The 17,266-nt window shown below is 37.2% G+C and overlaps 1 non-coding gene across 1 annotated transcript; it reads right to left on the reverse strand.

The window, feature by feature from the left end:
- Window positions 1-2,652: 2,652 nt before the first annotated feature.
- Window positions 2,653-2,756, reverse strand: LOC127745192 (small nucleolar RNA R71). Its single transcript, XR_008006389.1, has one exon. It is a non-coding gene; the product is annotated as a small nucleolar RNA R71 (small nucleolar RNA).
- Between the last annotated feature and the right edge of the window lie 14,510 nt (window positions 2,757-17,266).

Genomic DNA, 17,266 nt, shown 5'->3' on the forward strand with positions numbered 1-17,266 from the left:
CTGTGACGGCTTCAAACTTGTGACTGTTGGGCGCAGTGACAATGTGCAAAAGAATAAATGTATTCTATTCCGACACGATCGAGAACCGATAGTTGATTAGCCATGCGAGAAACCGTAGAGGACATGTTTTCACTGAAAGGATGCATGGTAGCCATTGACAACGGTGATCCACCAACATACAGCTTTCCATGGAAGGGAGTATGCATGATTGGATGAGGACAGTAGGAAAGCAGAGGTTCAGAGGCAACAAAGCATCTCCAAACGCTTCTCTGAAGTTCTCACCAAGGAACTACATAAGTGACTTAATTTTATTTTATGTTTTATTATTCTTTTTACTATCAAACCTCATAACCATTTGAATCCGCCTGACTGAGATTTACAAGATGACCATAGCTTGCTTCAAGCCGACAATCACCGTGGGATCGACCCTTACTCACGTAAGGTATTACTTGGACGACCCAGTGCACTTGCTGGTCAGCTGCGCGGAGTTGTGAGAAAAGTGTGAAATCATGATTCTGCATACCAAGTTTTTGGCGCCGTTGCTGGGAATTGTTCGAGTTTGGACAACTGACGGTTCATCTTATTGCTTAGATTAGGTAATTTTCTTCTTGTTTCAACCTTTATTTTATTTTCAAAAAGTTTTCAAAAATCTTTCAAAAAAAATTTTTTCTTCTTTTTCGTTTTTCCAAAAAATTTTTCGAAAAAAATTTAATAAAATCATAAAATCAAAAATTTTATGTGATTCTTGTTTGAGTCTAGAGTCAAATTTTAAGTTTGGTTTTAATTGCATATTTTTATTTTTCTAGCATTTTTTTCGAAAACTCATGTATATGTTCTTCTTGATCTTCAAGTTGTTCTTGATGATTGTCTTTGTTTGATCTTGTGATTTTCTTGTTTTATGTCTTTTCTTGTTTTTCATATGCATTTTCGAATTTTTAGAGTCAAAGGTTTAAAAATTTCAAAGTTTGGTGTCTTGCATGTGTTTCTTTTCTTAAATTTTTTTTTAAAATTAAGTTCTTGATGTTCATCATGATCTTCAAACTGTTCTTGGTGTTCATCTTGACATTCAAAGTGTTCTTGCATGCATTATGTGTTTTTTATCTTAAATTTTTATGTGTTGTGTCATTTTTATATTTTTCTCTCTCCTCATTAATTAAAAAAAATCAAAAAATATCTTTTCCATATTCCACTCATAAAATTCAAAATTTTGGGTTGACTTAGTCAAAGATTTTTTTTTAAAAAAAAAATTTTAGTGGTTTCTTGTTAGTCAAGTCAAAATTTCAATTTAAAAATTCTATCTTTTCAAATCTTTTTCAAACAAATATCAAATTTTTTCATTTTTCTTAATATTTTCGAAAAATTTTAAAAATTGATTTTCAAAATCTTTTTCTTATTTTTATTTCATAATTTTCAAAATTATTACTAACAATTAATGTTTTGATTCAAAAATTTCAAGTTTGTTACTTTCTTGTTAAGAAAGGTTCAATCTTTAAATTCTAGAATCATATCTTTTAGTTTCTTGTTAGTCAAGTCCTCAACCTCAATTTTCAAAATCAAATCTTTTTAAATTTCTTTTTCAAATCTTTTTCAAAATAGATTTCAATCATATCTTTTTCAAAACTTAATTTCAAAATCTTTTTCTAACTTTTTATCTTTCCAAAATTTATTTTCAAATCTTTTTCAATTAACTACTTGACTTTTTTTTTTATTTCAAAAAGTTTACTAATTCTTATCTTTTTCAGAACCACCTAACTAATTTTCTCTCCCAATTTTCAAAATCCACTAACAACTTTTTCAAAAATCTTTTTAATTAACTAATTGTTTTAAACTCTAATTTTATTCCTTTCTTAATTTTTGAATACTAACTAATAATTAAAAAAATATTTTTCTTTTCTTTTATATTTGAATTTCCCTCTCTCTCTTTCTATTTATTTTATTTATTTACTAACACTTCTCTTCTTCTCAAAATTCGAACCCTCTCTCCCTCTCTGTGTTTGAATTCTCTTTATTTTCTCTCTACCTCATTCTTCTATTCTTCTCTTCTTCTACTCACATAAAGGAATCTCTATACTATGACATAGAGGATTTCTCTTCTTTTTTGTTCTCTTCTTTTTCATATGAGCAGGAACAAGAATAAGAACATTCTTGTTGAAGCTGATCTTGAACCTGAAAGGACTCTGAAGAAGAAGCTAAGAGAAGCTAAAGCACAACACTCCGGAGAGGACCTTACAGAGAATTTTGAAAAAGAAGCAGATATGGCCGAACCCAACAACAATGCAAGAGATGCAAGGAAGATACTTGGTGACTATGCTACACCAACTTCCAACTTTTATGGAAGAAGCATCTCAATTCCTGGCATTGGAGCAAACAACTTTGAGCTTAAGCCTCAATTAGTTTCTCTAATGCAGCAGAACTGCAAGTTTCATGGACTTCAATAAGAAGATCCTCACTTATCTGAAATTCTTGCAGATCTGTGATACTGTTAAGACCAATGGGGTTGATCCCGAGGTCTACAGACTTATGCTTTTCCCCTTTGCTGTAAGTGACAAAGCTAGGACATGGTTGGACTCACAACCTAAGGAAAGCCTGAACTCTTGGGAAAAGTTGGTCAATGTCTTCTTAACCAAATTCTTTCCACCTCAAAAGATGAGTAAGCTCAGAGTGGACGTCCAAACCTTTAGACAGAAGGAAGGTGAATCCCTCTATGAAGCTTGGAAAAGATACAAGCAATTAACTAAAAGGTGTCCTTCTGACATGTTTCCAGAATGGAGCATCATATGTATATTCTATAATGGTTTGTCTGAAATGTCAAAGATGTCACTAGATCATTCTACTAGTGGATCCCTTCATCTGAAAATGCCTACAGAAGCCCATGAACTCATTAAGATGGTTGCAAATAACCAGTTCATGTACACTTCTGAAAGAAATCCTGTGAATAATGGGACGACTCAAAAGAAAGGAGTTATTGAGATTGATACTCTGAATGCCATATTGGCCCAGAACAAAATACTGACTCAGCAAGTCAATATGATTTCTCAGTTTCATGACTGAGGCACAATCCTCCATTAGAAATTTAGAGGCACAAGTGGGTCAGCTGAGTAAAAGAGTTACTGAAACTCCTCCTAGTACTCTCCCAAGCAATACAGAAGAGAATCCAAAAAGAGAGTACAAGGCCATCTACACGTCCAACATGGCCAAACCTGTAGAGGAGGGAAAGGCAGTGATTCCCAGTGAGGAAGACCTCATAGGACGTCTACTGGCCAGTAAGGAGTTTCCTATTGAGGAACCAAAGGAGTCTGAGGCTCATCTAGAGACCATAGACATTCCACTAAACCTCCTATTACCATTCATGAGCTCTGATGAGTATTCTTCCTCTGAAGAAGATGAAGTTATTACTGAAGAGTGAGTTGCTCAGTATATAGGAGCAATCATGAAGCTGAATGCCAAATTATTTGGTAATGAGACTTGGGAGGATGAACCTCCATTACTCATTAGTGAACTAAATGCATTGGTTCAACTGAAGTTACCTTAGAAGAAAGAGGATCCCGGAAGGTTCTTAATACCTTGCACCATAGGCACCATGACCTTTGAGAAGGCTCTGTGTGACCTAGGGTCAAGTGTAAACCTCATGCCACTCTTTATAATGGAGAAACTAGGGATCTTTAAGGTACAAGCTGCAAGAATCTCACTAGAAATGGCAGACAAATCAAAGAAACAGGCTTATGGACTTGTAGAGGATGTCTTGGTAAAGGTTGAAAGCTTTTGCATCCCTACTGACTTCATAATCCTAGACATTGGGAAGAATGAGGATGAATCTATAATCCTTGGAAGACCTTTCCTAGCCACAGCAAAAGCTGTGATTGATGTAGACAGAGGAGAGTTAGTCTTTCAAGTGAATGAGGACTACCTTGTGTTTAAAACTCAAGGATTTTCCTCTGTAAACATGGAGAAGAAGCATGAAAAGCTTCATCCAATTCTCTCCATGCAGAGTCAAGTAAAGCCGCCACATCCAAACTCTAAGTTTGGTGATGGGAGGCCACAATCATGCTCTGAGCATCTGTGAAGCTCTGTAAGAGCTTCCTGTCAACCTATTGACATTAAAGAACCGCTTATTGGGAGGCAACCCAATTTTATTTATCTATATTAATTACTCTTTTATTTTGTTTTCCATTGTTATTTTATGTTTTCTTTATGATGATGATCATGTTGAGTCACAAAAATAACGGCAAAAATTAAAGCAAAATAAAAACAGCATCAAAAATAGCACACCCTGGAGGACGAGCTTACTGGCGTTTAAACGCCAATAAGGATACCAAAATGGGCGTTTAACGCCCAGCCTGGCACCATTATGAGCGTTAAACGCCAGAATTGGTAGGCAAACTGGCGTTTAAATGCCAGTAAAGGAAGAAAAATGGATGTTTAAACGCCCAGTCTGGCACCATTCTGGATGTTAAATGCTAGAACTGGCATGCAGACTGGGGTTTAAACGCCAGAAAAGGGCAATAGACTGGCGTGTAAACGCCAGAAAAGGGAAGCAAACTGGCGTTTAACGCCAAAAAGGCCACATAGAGGGCGTTTAACGCCAAGGAGGTGTAGGGATGAAAAATCCTTGACACCTAAGGATCTGTGGACCCCACAGGATCCCTACCTACCCCACCTCACTCTCTCTCCTCTTTACACCTCTCTATAACAATCTACTCAAAACACCACTCACTTATCAAATCTTACCCTTTTTCCCATATTCTCTTCACCACTCACATCCATCCCCTAATTCCCAAAAACCCATCATAAAACCCTACCTACCCCTTCTCACACGAACCAAATCCCTCTCTTACCCTATAAATACCCCTCCTTCCTCCTTCATTTTCACACATCCCATACACTCAAAACCCCCCTTGGCTAAACCCTCTCACGCCTCCATCTCCCACTTTTCTTCGTCTTCTTCTACTCTCTTCTTTCTTCTTTTGCTCGAGGACGAGCAAACGTCTTAAGTTTGGTGTGGAAAAATCCTTGCTTTTTAATTTTTCATAACCACTATTGGCACATAGGGCCGGAAAAACCTCAAGAAAGAGGAAAGGGAAGGCAATTGCTTTATGGGAGATGGAGAGATTGATCTCAAAGGTCCATCAAGACCACTTCTATAAAGTTGTGGCCAAGAAAAAGTTGATCCCCGAGGTCCCCTTCAAGCTCAAAAGGAGCGAATATCCGGAGATCCGACATGAGATTAAGAGAAGCGGATGGGAAGACAAGTCAGAATCTTAATGGTTCAAGAGTTCTATGCTAATGCATGGATCACTAAGAACCATGATCAAAGTATGAACCCGGACTCGAAGAATTGGCTCACAATGGTCTGGGAGAAATACTTAGATTTCAGTTTGGATAATGTGAGATTGGTGTTCAACTTGCCAATCATGAGAGGAGATTCTCATCCTTTCACTAGAAGAGTCAACTTTGATGTAAGGTTGGACCAAGTCCTCAAGGACATCTGTGTGGAAGGAGCTCAATGGAAGAGAGATTCCAAGGGCAAGCCGGTTCAACTAAGAAGGCCGGACCTTAAGCCTGTGGCTAGAAGATGGTTGAAGTTCATCCAACGCTCTATCATTCCTACTAGCAACCGATCCGAGATAACTGTGGATCGGGCTATCATGATCCATAGCATCATGATTGGATAGAAAGTGGAAGTTCATGAGATCATACCTCTAGAACTATACAAGGTGGCTGACAAGCCCTCCACTTTGGCAAGGTTAGCCTTTCCTCATCTCATCTGTCACCTATGCAATTTAGCCGGAATCGTCATAGAGGAAGATATCCTCATTGAAGAGGACAAACCCATCACTAAAAAGAGGATGGAGCGAACAAGAGAGCCCATTCATGGACCTCATCAAGAAATCCCTGAGATGCCTCAAGGGATGCATTTTCCTCCACACAACTATTGGGAGCAACTTAACACCTCTTTAGGGGATTTGAGTTCCATTATAGAGCAACTAAGGGTGGAGCACCAAGAGCACTCCATTATTCTCCATGAGATTAGAGAAGAATAAATAGCCATGTGGGAGGAACAACAAAGGCAAGGAAGAGACATAGAGGAGCTCAAGAACACCATTGGTTCTTCAAAAGGAAGAGGATCCCACCATCACTAAGGTGGATCTGTTCCTTAATCTCTTTGTCTATTTGCTTTTCTATTTTCGATTTTTATGCTTTATGTTTGTCTATGTTTGTATCTCTATTACATGATCATTAGTGTCTAGTGTCTGTGTCTTAAAGCTATGAATAATTCCATGAATCCTGCACCATTCTTAAATGAAAAAGTTCCTAATTACAAAAGAATAAGAAGTACATGAATTTTGAATTTTATCTTGAAATTAGTTTAATTATTTTGATGTGGTGGCAATACTTTTTGTTTTCTAAATGAATGCTTGAAGAGTGCATATTTTTTATAGTGAAGTTTATGAATGTTAAAATTGTTGGCTTTTGAAAGAATAATAAAAAAAAGAGAAATGTTATTGATAATCTGAAAAATCATAAATTTGATTCTTGAAGCAAGAAAAAGTAGTGAAAAAGAAAAAGCTTGCGAAAAAAAAGAGAGAAAGCAAGAAGAAAAAGCCAACAGCCCTTTAAACCAAAAGACAAGGTAAAGAGGATCCAATGCTTTGAGCATTAATCGATAGGAGGGCCCAAAGGAAAAAAATCTTGGCCTAAGCAGCTAAATCAGTCTGTCCCTAACCATGTGCTTGTGTCATGAAGGTCCAAGTGAAAAGCTTGAGACTGAGTGGTTAAAGTCGTGATCCAAAGCAAAAAGGGTGTGCTTAAGAACTCTGGACACCTCTAACTGGGGACTCTAGCAAAGCTGAGTCACAATCTGAAAAAGGTTCACCCAATTTTGTGTCTGTGGCATTTATGTATCCGGTGGTAATACTGGAAAACAAGATGCTTAGGGTCACGGCCAAGACTCATAAGTAGCTGTGTTCAAGAATCAACAAACTGAACTAGGAGAATCAATAACACTATCTTAATTCTGAGTTCCTATAGATGCCAATCATTCTGAATTTCAAAGGATAAAGTGAGATGCCAAAACTGTTCAGAAGCAAAAAGCTACTAGTCCCGCTCATCTAATTAGAACTAAGCTTCATTGATATTTTGGGATTTATTGTATATTCTCTTCTTTTTTTTCCTATTTTGTTTCTAGTTGTTTGGGGACAAGCAACAATTTAAGTTTGGTGTTGTGATGAGCGGATAATTTATACGCTTTTTGGCATTGTTTTTAGGTAGTTTTTTAGTATGTTTTAGCTAGTTTTTAGTATATTTTTATTAGTTTTTATGCAAAAATCACATTTCTGGACTTTACTATGAGTTTGTGTGTTTTTATGTGATTTCAGGTATTTTCTAGCTGAAATTGAGGGACCTGAGCAAAAATCTGATTCAGAGGCTGAGAAAGGACTGCAGATGCTGTTGGATTCTGACGTCCCTGCACTCGAAGTAGATTTTCTGAAGCAATAGAAAGCCAATTGGCGTGCTCTTAATTGCGTTGCAAAGTAGAGATCTTGGGATTTCCAGCAATTTATAATAGTCCTTACTTTGCCCGAGAATTGATGGCCTAAACTGGCGTCCAAATTTCCACCAGAGACCCTTTTCTGGCGTAAAATGTCAGAACTGGCACGAAAGCTGGAGTTAAACGCCCAAACCTGCACCAAAACTGGCGTTTGAACTCCAAGAAGAGCCTATGCACGTGAAAGCTTCAATGCTCATCCCAAACACACACCAAGTGGGCCCCGGAAGTGGATTTCTGCACTATCTACTCATTTTCTGTAAACCTAGTTTACTAGTTTAGTATAAATAGCACATTTTACCATTGTATTCACATCTTTGGACCATTCTTTGATCCTTAGATCAGGTCTTTGAACCCTATTTCAATTGTATTATGCCACGGCTATGCCTAGACCTTGTTCTTATGCATTTTTCAACGGTAGAGTTTCTACACCTCACAGATTAAGGTGAGGAGCTCTACTGTTCCTCGAGTATTAATGCAAGTATTATTGTTTTTCTATTCAATGCACGCCTACTTCTCCTCCAAGATATACTCCCGTACTCAATTCATTTAAGTCAGAATGAAGGGGTGACCCGTGACAATCACCCAATCTTCGTTACTCGCTTAGCCAAGATCCGCGTGCCTGACAACCACAAAGCGGTCTACATAATGTTCAACATAGTCATTAGACGACAGCTGGAGTATACTCTCTTTGGTCTCTGACCCACGGATCTAAATCACGTCTCCTAACAATAGAGCATTCGAATCCGTGACGTTAGAACCTTCGTGGTATAAGCTAGAACTAATTGGCAGCATTCTTGAGATCAAGAAAGTCTAAAACTTATCTGTAGTATTCCGAGTAGGATCTGGAATGGGATGACTGTGACGAGCTTCAAACTCGTGACTTTTGGGCGTAGTGATAGTGTGCAAAAGAATAAATGTATTCTATTCCGACATGATCGAGAACCGACAGCTGATTAGCTATGCGGGAAACCGTAGAGGACATGTTTTCATTGAGAGGACGGATGGTAGCCATTGACAATGGTGATCCACCAACATACAGCTTGCCATGGAAGGGAGTACGCATGATTGGATGAGGACAGTAGGAAAGCAGAGGTTCAGAGGCAACAAAGTATCTCCAAATGCTTGTCTGAAATTCTCACCAAGGAACTACATAAGTGACTTTATTTTATTTTATGTTTTATTGTTCTTTTTAGTATCAAACCTCATAACCATTTGAATCCGCCTGACTGAGATTTACAAGATGACCATAGCTTGCTTCAAGCCGACAATCTCTGTGGGATCGACCCTTACTCACGTAAGGTATTACTTGGATGACCCAGTGCACTTGCTGGTCAATTGCACAGAGTTGTGAGAAAGGTGTGAAATCATGATTCCGCGTACCAATGCATTTGCTCTAATGCTTCAGCCAGGGGGATATTAATCTCCAATTTCTTGAAGACTTTAAGGAACTTGGGGAAGTATTGATCCTTGGTTTCCTTGTTGAACCTTTGAGGATATGGCAAGGGAGGTGTGAAAGTCTTTTCCACTTGCTTCTGTCCTTGATATGATTCTTCCATTATTTGTTTCCCTTTCCTTGAGATTTGTGGCTACTTCTCTCTCTCTTCAGGCTTCTCTTGATCATCCTTGTTGAGTGTAGCATCATTCTTGCTGCTGGCTTCATCATTCTCAGTTGGCTTCTTGTCATTCACCAAGGTTTTTCCACTCCTTAGCTGTATAGCTTTGCATTCTTCTTTAGAATTTGGAATGGTGTCACTTGGGAGTGAGCTCGTTGGCCTTTCAATCAATGCTTGCTTGGATAGTTGTCCAATCTATCTCTCTATGTTCCTTATTGAAGCTTCATGATTCTTGCTTGTCATCTTCTGATGCTTCATCATCTTTTCCATCAGTACCTCTAGGTTTGAAATCCTTTACGTGTCTTGTGGTAGCTGTGGTTGGTTATGAGATGTTGAGGGTGGATGATAATTGTTTTGGTTGGTGGTTTGGTTATTGGATGGATAATGGTTGGAATTGGGATAAGTGTTTTGGGGTTTTCTATATGGATTTTGGTTATTGTTCTGCTGGTTGTGGTTCTGGTTATTTCTTGAGTTGTTTTGGTTTGAATTTCTTTGCCATGGCTGCTGATTTTGATTGTGGTTATCTCCCCATATGAGATTTGGATGATTCTTCCAGGATGGATTGTAGGTGTCACGATAAACTTCATTTTGTCCTGCTCCTTGGTTATGCATATAGTTTACTTGTTCCTGTTGCTGATCTTCTTGGTTTTCTTCATTCTGGCCCCATGTGGTTGATGGTTGGCTTGTATTCACTACTGTAACTTGGAGGCTATCAATCCTCCTAGCCATTTGCTCAAACTATTGTTGAATTTGCTGCTGCATAATCTTATTTTGAGCTAGGATTGAGTCCACTCCTTCCAACTCTAGCACTCATTTCCTTTGTGATGGTTGGTGTTGTCTCTGATGAGAAAAGAAATATTGATTGTTTGCCACCATATCAATGAGATTCTGAGCCTCCTCTGCAGTCTTCATCAATTGTAAGGAACCTCCTGCTGAGTGATCTAGTGCTTCTTGAGCCTTCAGAGTTAGTCCTTCATAGAAGTTTTGAAGCTTATCCCATTCATTGAACATGTCTGGTGGACACTTCCTGAGTAAAGCTTTGTATCTTTTTCATGCCTCACATAATGACTCTCCATCCGTCTGAGTGAATGTTTGGACCTCTGTTTTGAGTCTGGTGATCTTTTGGGGAGGATAGAACTTGGCTAGGAATTTGCTCACTAGATCTTCCCAATTGTTGATGCTCTCTCTTGGAAATGTCTCCAACCATTGAGTAGCTTTGTCTCTGAGGGAAAATGGAAATAGTAACAGCTTGTAAATGTCAGGATGCACACCATTAGTTTTGACAGTATCACAAATCCTCAGAAAAGTGGATAAGTGTTGGTTTGGATCTTCAAGTGGCCCTCCTCCATAGGAACAATTATTTTGTACCAAAGTGATGAGTTGTGGCTTCAATTCAAAGTTATTTGCATTGACATTTGGGGTAAGGATGCTACTCCCACAATGCCTAGGATTAGTAAATGTATATGAAGCCAAGACTCTCCTCTGTGGTTGACCATTGTTGTTGGCCACTCCTACTGGTGGATTTGTTGCACTCTTCTCCATTTCTTGATATTCTTCGTCAGAAGTTTCTCCTCCAATGACTCCCTTTCCTCTGGCTTCCCTTCTCTGTCTTCTAAGGGTTCTTTCGTCACGATCACCAGAGGTGGAGACCTCTCTCCTTGCTTCTGTCATAAAACCACAACAATAAGAAACACAAGAGCATTCTATAGCTTGAGTGCAGTGAGAGTTAATAGAGATAAAGTCTCAAATAGTTAGTATGCTGGTTAAAAAAATAAAAGAAATGAACAAAAACAAAGAAAAAGTGCTTAATCTAGACCCCCACCTTACTTGATCATTGTCAATCTGATCAATCCCCGGCAATAGCGCCAAAAACTTGATGTGTGGAAAACGATCCAACACAAAACTCACCGACAAGTGTACCGGATTGCATCAAGTAGTAATTACTCACATGAGTGAGGTCGATTCCACAGGGATTGAAGGATTGAGCAATTTTAGTTAGGTGGTTCATTTAGTTAAGCAAACAAGTGATGATTTGAGTGAATTTTGATAAACAGAAGCTAAATTGCATGAAAGTAAAGAGGAGAGGGGAAATTAACAGTAAATTAAAGTGCAGAAGAATTAAAGAGCTGAAGCCTAAAGTGCAAGTAATGTAATTGACTGAAACTTATATTGCAAGAAATGTAAATGGCTGAAGTGTAAAGTGCAAGAAATGTAAAATTGCAGGAAGAGTAAAAGGAATTTCGGGAGCTGGGATGCAAAATTAAACAAGAGAACTCAACATGCAATCAATCAGAGAAAATCAAATGAAGTAAGTTGCAGCAGATCTCAAACATAAAAATAAAATTGCTTGAAGAAGCAAAATAGAAATGAAACTCAGCTTAATTGCAAAATAAAGTTGAAGATCTCAGGGGATCAAAGAGACTAGAAAACAAGTCTAGATCTCAATTCCTTCCTTGATCCAACAGAGAACAATTTACAGATGAAAAGAAAGATGAAAATAGTAAATGAAAACTCAGATTCAATTCTTGGAATAATTGAGAAGGGAGGTAAAAGATGATTCTCAAACTTAGATTCAATGAAGCTCTTCAATCTCAATTCGAATCCCAAGAACAGATAGCAAAAGTAGCAGAAGAAATAAAAATGAAGACAGAAAACTAAATCCAATTCCCAATCCTTAGAATTATGCAGAAGAAAACAAATATGAATTGCAGATCAAAGATTGAAACAGAATTCCTTCAATCTCAATCCAGAATTCAAAAACAGAAAGCAAGAAATGCAGAAGTAAGAACAAGGAAAAAGAGAACTCAGCTCTCAATCCCAATTCCCAATTCCTAAAATAAAACTAAAAATAAAAGAAAATTTAAAAGTAAAGGTAAAACAAGTCCTATACAAATCAAACTAATTCCTATTTATACACTTCCTGTTTTTGGATTTTCAGAATTTGGAGTGGGCCTTTCAATTTGGTGAAGAATTGAATTTAAATCGAATTTTAATTGAATTTGGACCATGGGTGCTGCTCCCAGTAGAGTGCTCGGTTAACTAATTGAGCGCAGCACTACCTATTGCCTTTGGCCTTCAATTTTGTTGTGCACCAAGCCTTCCTTGGCACAGCTCCATAGCGCTCGGTTAAGAAAGAGAGCGCAGGAAGCATTTGTGAAGCCATTTCTTTTTGAAATAATGAAAGGTAGTGTTCAGTTAAGTAAGGGAGCACAGCATCCCTTTGTTTTTGGTGGAGCTCCCTTGTTCGATTCCCAGTGAATGAATTTTGCCCAATTTCCTTGTGAATTAAGTGTAGCACTCCTTCCTAGCCATCATGGGTTCGAAACTTGGCTAGCTCCTTTTGCCAATTTCTTTCATGAAGCAATGCAAAGTAGTGCTTCCTTTGGTTCCTCATGTGCTTGGTTCAAGACTTGGAGGTTTTGTTAGCAAATATTGCACCTTGCATTTCTTTTGGTGGAAGCCCTATAAAGTTAACAAAGTTAACCGAGCGCTATGCTTTTTGCCTTGTTCCTTTGAGCGCTCAGTTAACTCTTTCAACGCAGCATCCTTGCCCTTTGTGTACTTGGCTTCGTTTGCCCATCTCTAGCACTCAATTAGAGAGCGCTGTGCTCAATAAGAGAGTGATGCACTCTTGCTTTCTTTATGCGCCACGCTTTTTCCTTCCTTAGGCCACGCTTTCCTCGTTTCTTTCTTTTCTTCACCTACAAGTAATCAAAACAACCAATCAAAGTATCACCAAATTCACAAGGTTTAAAATTCATTCAAAAATCAATTAATTCTAGCTTAAACCTCATGATTTTGTGTCAAATAAAGGGTGGTTGATTGATTCAACAAAACCATGCAAATCCACTCCAAATTACTTACTTACAATGCAATAAAGTGCATAAAACCAAATGAAACAAGTGAAAAATGCTTGAAAAGCTAGCATAAGATGACTTGTCATCACACACTAAGATTCTAAGTTTGGTGTGCCACTTATTTTTCTATGCAATTTATTCAGCAACACCACTTGTCTGCATAATCATAATTTCCTTTGCAGTGTTATTTTTCTTCTTAGTTGGACAATTTTATTAACTGTTTTTGTTATTCATAACAGATTCTTGGCTTGGTGATTGTATTTAACATATAACAGTTCCCTTTGTTTAATTTTAGTTCAAATAAATTGACATAAGATTGCATTCTATGTTTGGTGTTGCTACGCAACAAAATTTGTTTCCAATCCACACTAGATACTTGCATCAATTCCAAGTGAGAGTGTCAAACTAAATTTGGTGTGCCACTTACTTTCTTTATGCAATGTATCATGCACACCCTCTCTGTTTGCAATTACAATGTCTCTGTTTCCTGTGCCTTGATTGTTATCTTTTGTGTTACTAACATTTCATTCTGTAAGACATTCATGATCCATGTTAGCCCCATAGCCATTGTTCTAATTGTTGCTTGAGGATGAGCAAGCATTCTGAGTTTGGCAAGGGAAATGGAAGAATGGAAGAAAAATGACAACAATAAAGAAGATGAATTACAAGGTTGTAAAGTTCCTTTTCCTCTCATTTGTTTCCAGCATTTTAAATTGCATGATTGTCTTTATCTTCTCTGTTTACATGTGTGTATAAATAAGCATAGCTTGTATTTTGATCTGTAACATGTTGCTATGCCACTATGACTATCAACTTGAGTTTTGTGAATTCAAAAGCAATAAAGCATCATGATCATAAACAAACAAGGAATTAAAGAAGAACTTAGCATGTGCATACAAGTATTGGAAGGCTAGTATGATCAATTGTTGCTCAATTGCATTAGATTTTATTTAATTGAAGTTTTCAACTATGACATTCTGCAACATCTTTGGAAATCATGAAAACCTTGAAGAAGCAAATATAGTTAAGGCAAGAAAAGAAAAAGGGAAGGAATGAGAAAGCTGAAGACTCTGAGTACCAATGACAAATTCATTTGTTAAGTACTTGTGGTGTTTATGTATCAAGAAAAAAGCTTGAAAACAAAACACTTAGAGTCAAGGTTAGGCTCAAGTGCAAAAGCACTTCCTCAAAGCTCAAGACTCTGAGCATCAATGATTAGAGAGTAAAGAAAAGAAATAAATGAGCTTAAAGAAATCCTCTAATTAAATGCTTGTGGTGCTTGTGTATCAAGTGGTAATACTTAAAAACAAAGCATTTAGAGTCGTAGCTTTGTTATCAACTCATGGGACAAAGCACCCAAAAGGAGAAGTTAATAAGAGAATGAAAAAGCTTATTTCAAAGAAGAAATATAAGGAAAAGATTTCATAAATTGAGCTAGATAGAAGCATCAATCATTTACATTTCTTTTGTGATTGTGGCATGCATGGAAAACTAGCCAACCATGAATATTGAGTTGCTATTCTTCTTACCTTAGATTGTCAATCTCTATTGCAAGATTATTTTCTTGCTTGGGGACAAGCAAGGTTTAAGTTTGGTGTTGTGATGACATGTCATCATGTCATGTTTTTCTATGCTTTTTCATACAAGAAATTGATGATTAGTGCTTAAATATTGAACGCTTTTGTGCTTAATTGGTATATTTCTTTGATCTTTTTTGATTTTATAAATTTTGTAGGAAATAAGAAGAAAATGAAGAAAAAAAAAGCACAAAACAAGCTAAAAAGAAGAAAAGAGGAATTTCGGGCACATTTTGAAATTAAGGCATACTTTGGAGCCTTAGGCCACGCTTTTAAAAGCATGGCCCAAGACCATGGAGCCGTGGCATTTAATGATGCCTCATGCATGCATTATTAATAATGAAAGCATGCATGAAGTGGCAACGGCATTACTTTGATTTCTAATCCAATTGGCAATGAAACCAAGCTTTACGTTAATTGGCATTATGGATTAATAAAGCCAGTGAAATGTATGCATGATGCATTTAATTATTATGTCAATGGAGAATGAATGAATGCAACGTTAATGCATTAGTATTATCATTAAAACCATGGAAGCATGCATATAATACTAAGGCATTAATGGAAGCACTTATTAGTAATGCCATGAACGTGAGGCCAAGGAAGCAAAGCGCTCAAGCATAGCGCTACGTTGGTGCACACAACGGAGCGCTCAGCAAATACAAGGCCAGCACTCAAATTAAAGGAGCACTACGTTAACTTTGTTAACGTTTTCGTGGTCTTCACAAAAGAAAAGCAAGGCTCAGCACTCAAAAAGGAAACGGCCACCAAGAGAAGTGCGCACAAGGCATAGAGAGGGCGCTACGTAGCTTAACTTCACGGAGCGCTATTTGCACAAGAAAATTGGCCAAAATGAAATGGCCAGGGCTCGAAGAGGGAGACCAACTTAAGCACAAGGGAGCGCTACGTTGGTTCATTTAACTTAGCGCTATGTGTGAAGCTTGGCACAAGGAAGACACAAGGCTTGGTTCGAAAAGCCTGGGACAAGCCAGTGAGCGCTACGTTTGCTTACATAACCAAGCGCTCCACTGGAGGTGCACCAACCCACCTGACCCAAGCCACCAAGCATCTCAAAACCAAATCAACCTATTTCATTGAAGCCTCAAAGCAAGCAAAACCCATTGACATGACTCAAAGGCACAAGAAACAATTGGATTAGGAATTTTATTTTAATTGTAATTTGTTTTCAATTTTATTTTCATTTTCATTTTGTAAAAAGCCTATAAAAAGACATCAGTTTCATTTCATTGGAAGGCTGGCTCTAATAGAGAGCAAGTAGAATAGAGAGCTCTTTTAGTTTTCTTTTTTTTGAATTTGAAGAATTGGAGATCAAATCTGAATTTTGCTTTCTGATTCTCATTCTACTTCTTCTGCAACTTCTACTTTCTTTCTAATTCGGATTTTTGGAGCTCTGATTGGAGAATTCTCTTGAATCTCTTCATCGTTGAGTTTCCTTTTGATTTCTTTGTTTCTGATTTCAAGAATTAAAGATCTGATCTCAATTATCTCTTTGGATTTCATTCTAAAGCAGGTTTTCATTTCTGTTTTAGTTCTTTTGCAATTTATCATTTCTATTTAGATTTTCTACAATTCCCTTCTACAAATTCACTTTCTGAAATTTTCCATTTGAGCTTGCTGTGATCTTGATTTATTTCCCTGCAATTTACAATTCCTGCAATTGTTCTAAGTCATGATTTACTACTTTCTTTAATTTTCTAGCACCCAGTCCCCTTGATGCAATTTACTTTTCTTGCTCTTTAAGATTCTGTCAATTTACTTCCTGCAAGTTAGATCTTCTGCAATTTACTTTTCTTGTTCTTTAAGTTTCTGTCCAATTTACTTTCTGCAATTTAAATTTCCTGTAATTTACATTCTGCAGCATCAATTTCACCCAATTCATCAATGTTAGCTTGACTAAACTAATCACCCACTAAAGTTGCTTGATCCATCAATCCCTATGGGATCGACCTCACTCTAAGTGAGTTATTACTACTTGATGCGACCCGGTACACTTGCCGGCTAGTTTTGTGTGGAAATCTGATTTCCACCCATTAAGTACCCAATTCCCAATATTTTCAATGAACTCTCAAAATACACTTTTATCCAAGCTAATGTTCCCAAATTTCCCTTACTTAAATGATACACACTCTCACTAGCCTAAGCTAATCAAAGATCCAAATAAAGGACATTTATTGTTTTTCACATAGGGGTAGTGATGTGCTAGAAATAAGAACAAAAGCGGTTTAAAATAGGCTCAAAGTTGGTTAACAAAGAATGATAAAAGGGGTAGGCTATTTGGGATAAGTGAGCTAAATAAAATGATGGCCTCAATTGTAAGAATCGGGGTTTTTCACGTAAAACCATTTTAATAAAATAATTTTTAAGTGCTCAGAATAGATTCAAAATTTAGAAGTTTTAATTTGAAAATATAAAGGTAAAATTTGGTTTCAATCAATTTTTCTGAGTCAGAAAATTTATTTTTTGCAAAAGACCGAGAACGGCAGTTGAACCAGTCGAACCAGTTTAAGCATGTCCGGTACTATCTTTTGAGAAAAATAAGATTTAGAAAATTGATTTATTGTTTTTAAAAGGACAAAAATAATTTTAGAATTGAAAACCGAGTACAAATCTTAAAGGTTTTGGCCCAAAGTGGGCCAAACGGGCTAAAAA

This window comes from Arachis duranensis, chromosome 2 (assembly GCF_000817695.3).
Source record: "Arachis duranensis cultivar V14167 chromosome 2, aradu.V14167.gnm2.J7QH, whole genome shotgun sequence".
NCBI lineage: Eukaryota > Viridiplantae > Streptophyta > Magnoliopsida > Fabales > Fabaceae > Arachis > Arachis duranensis.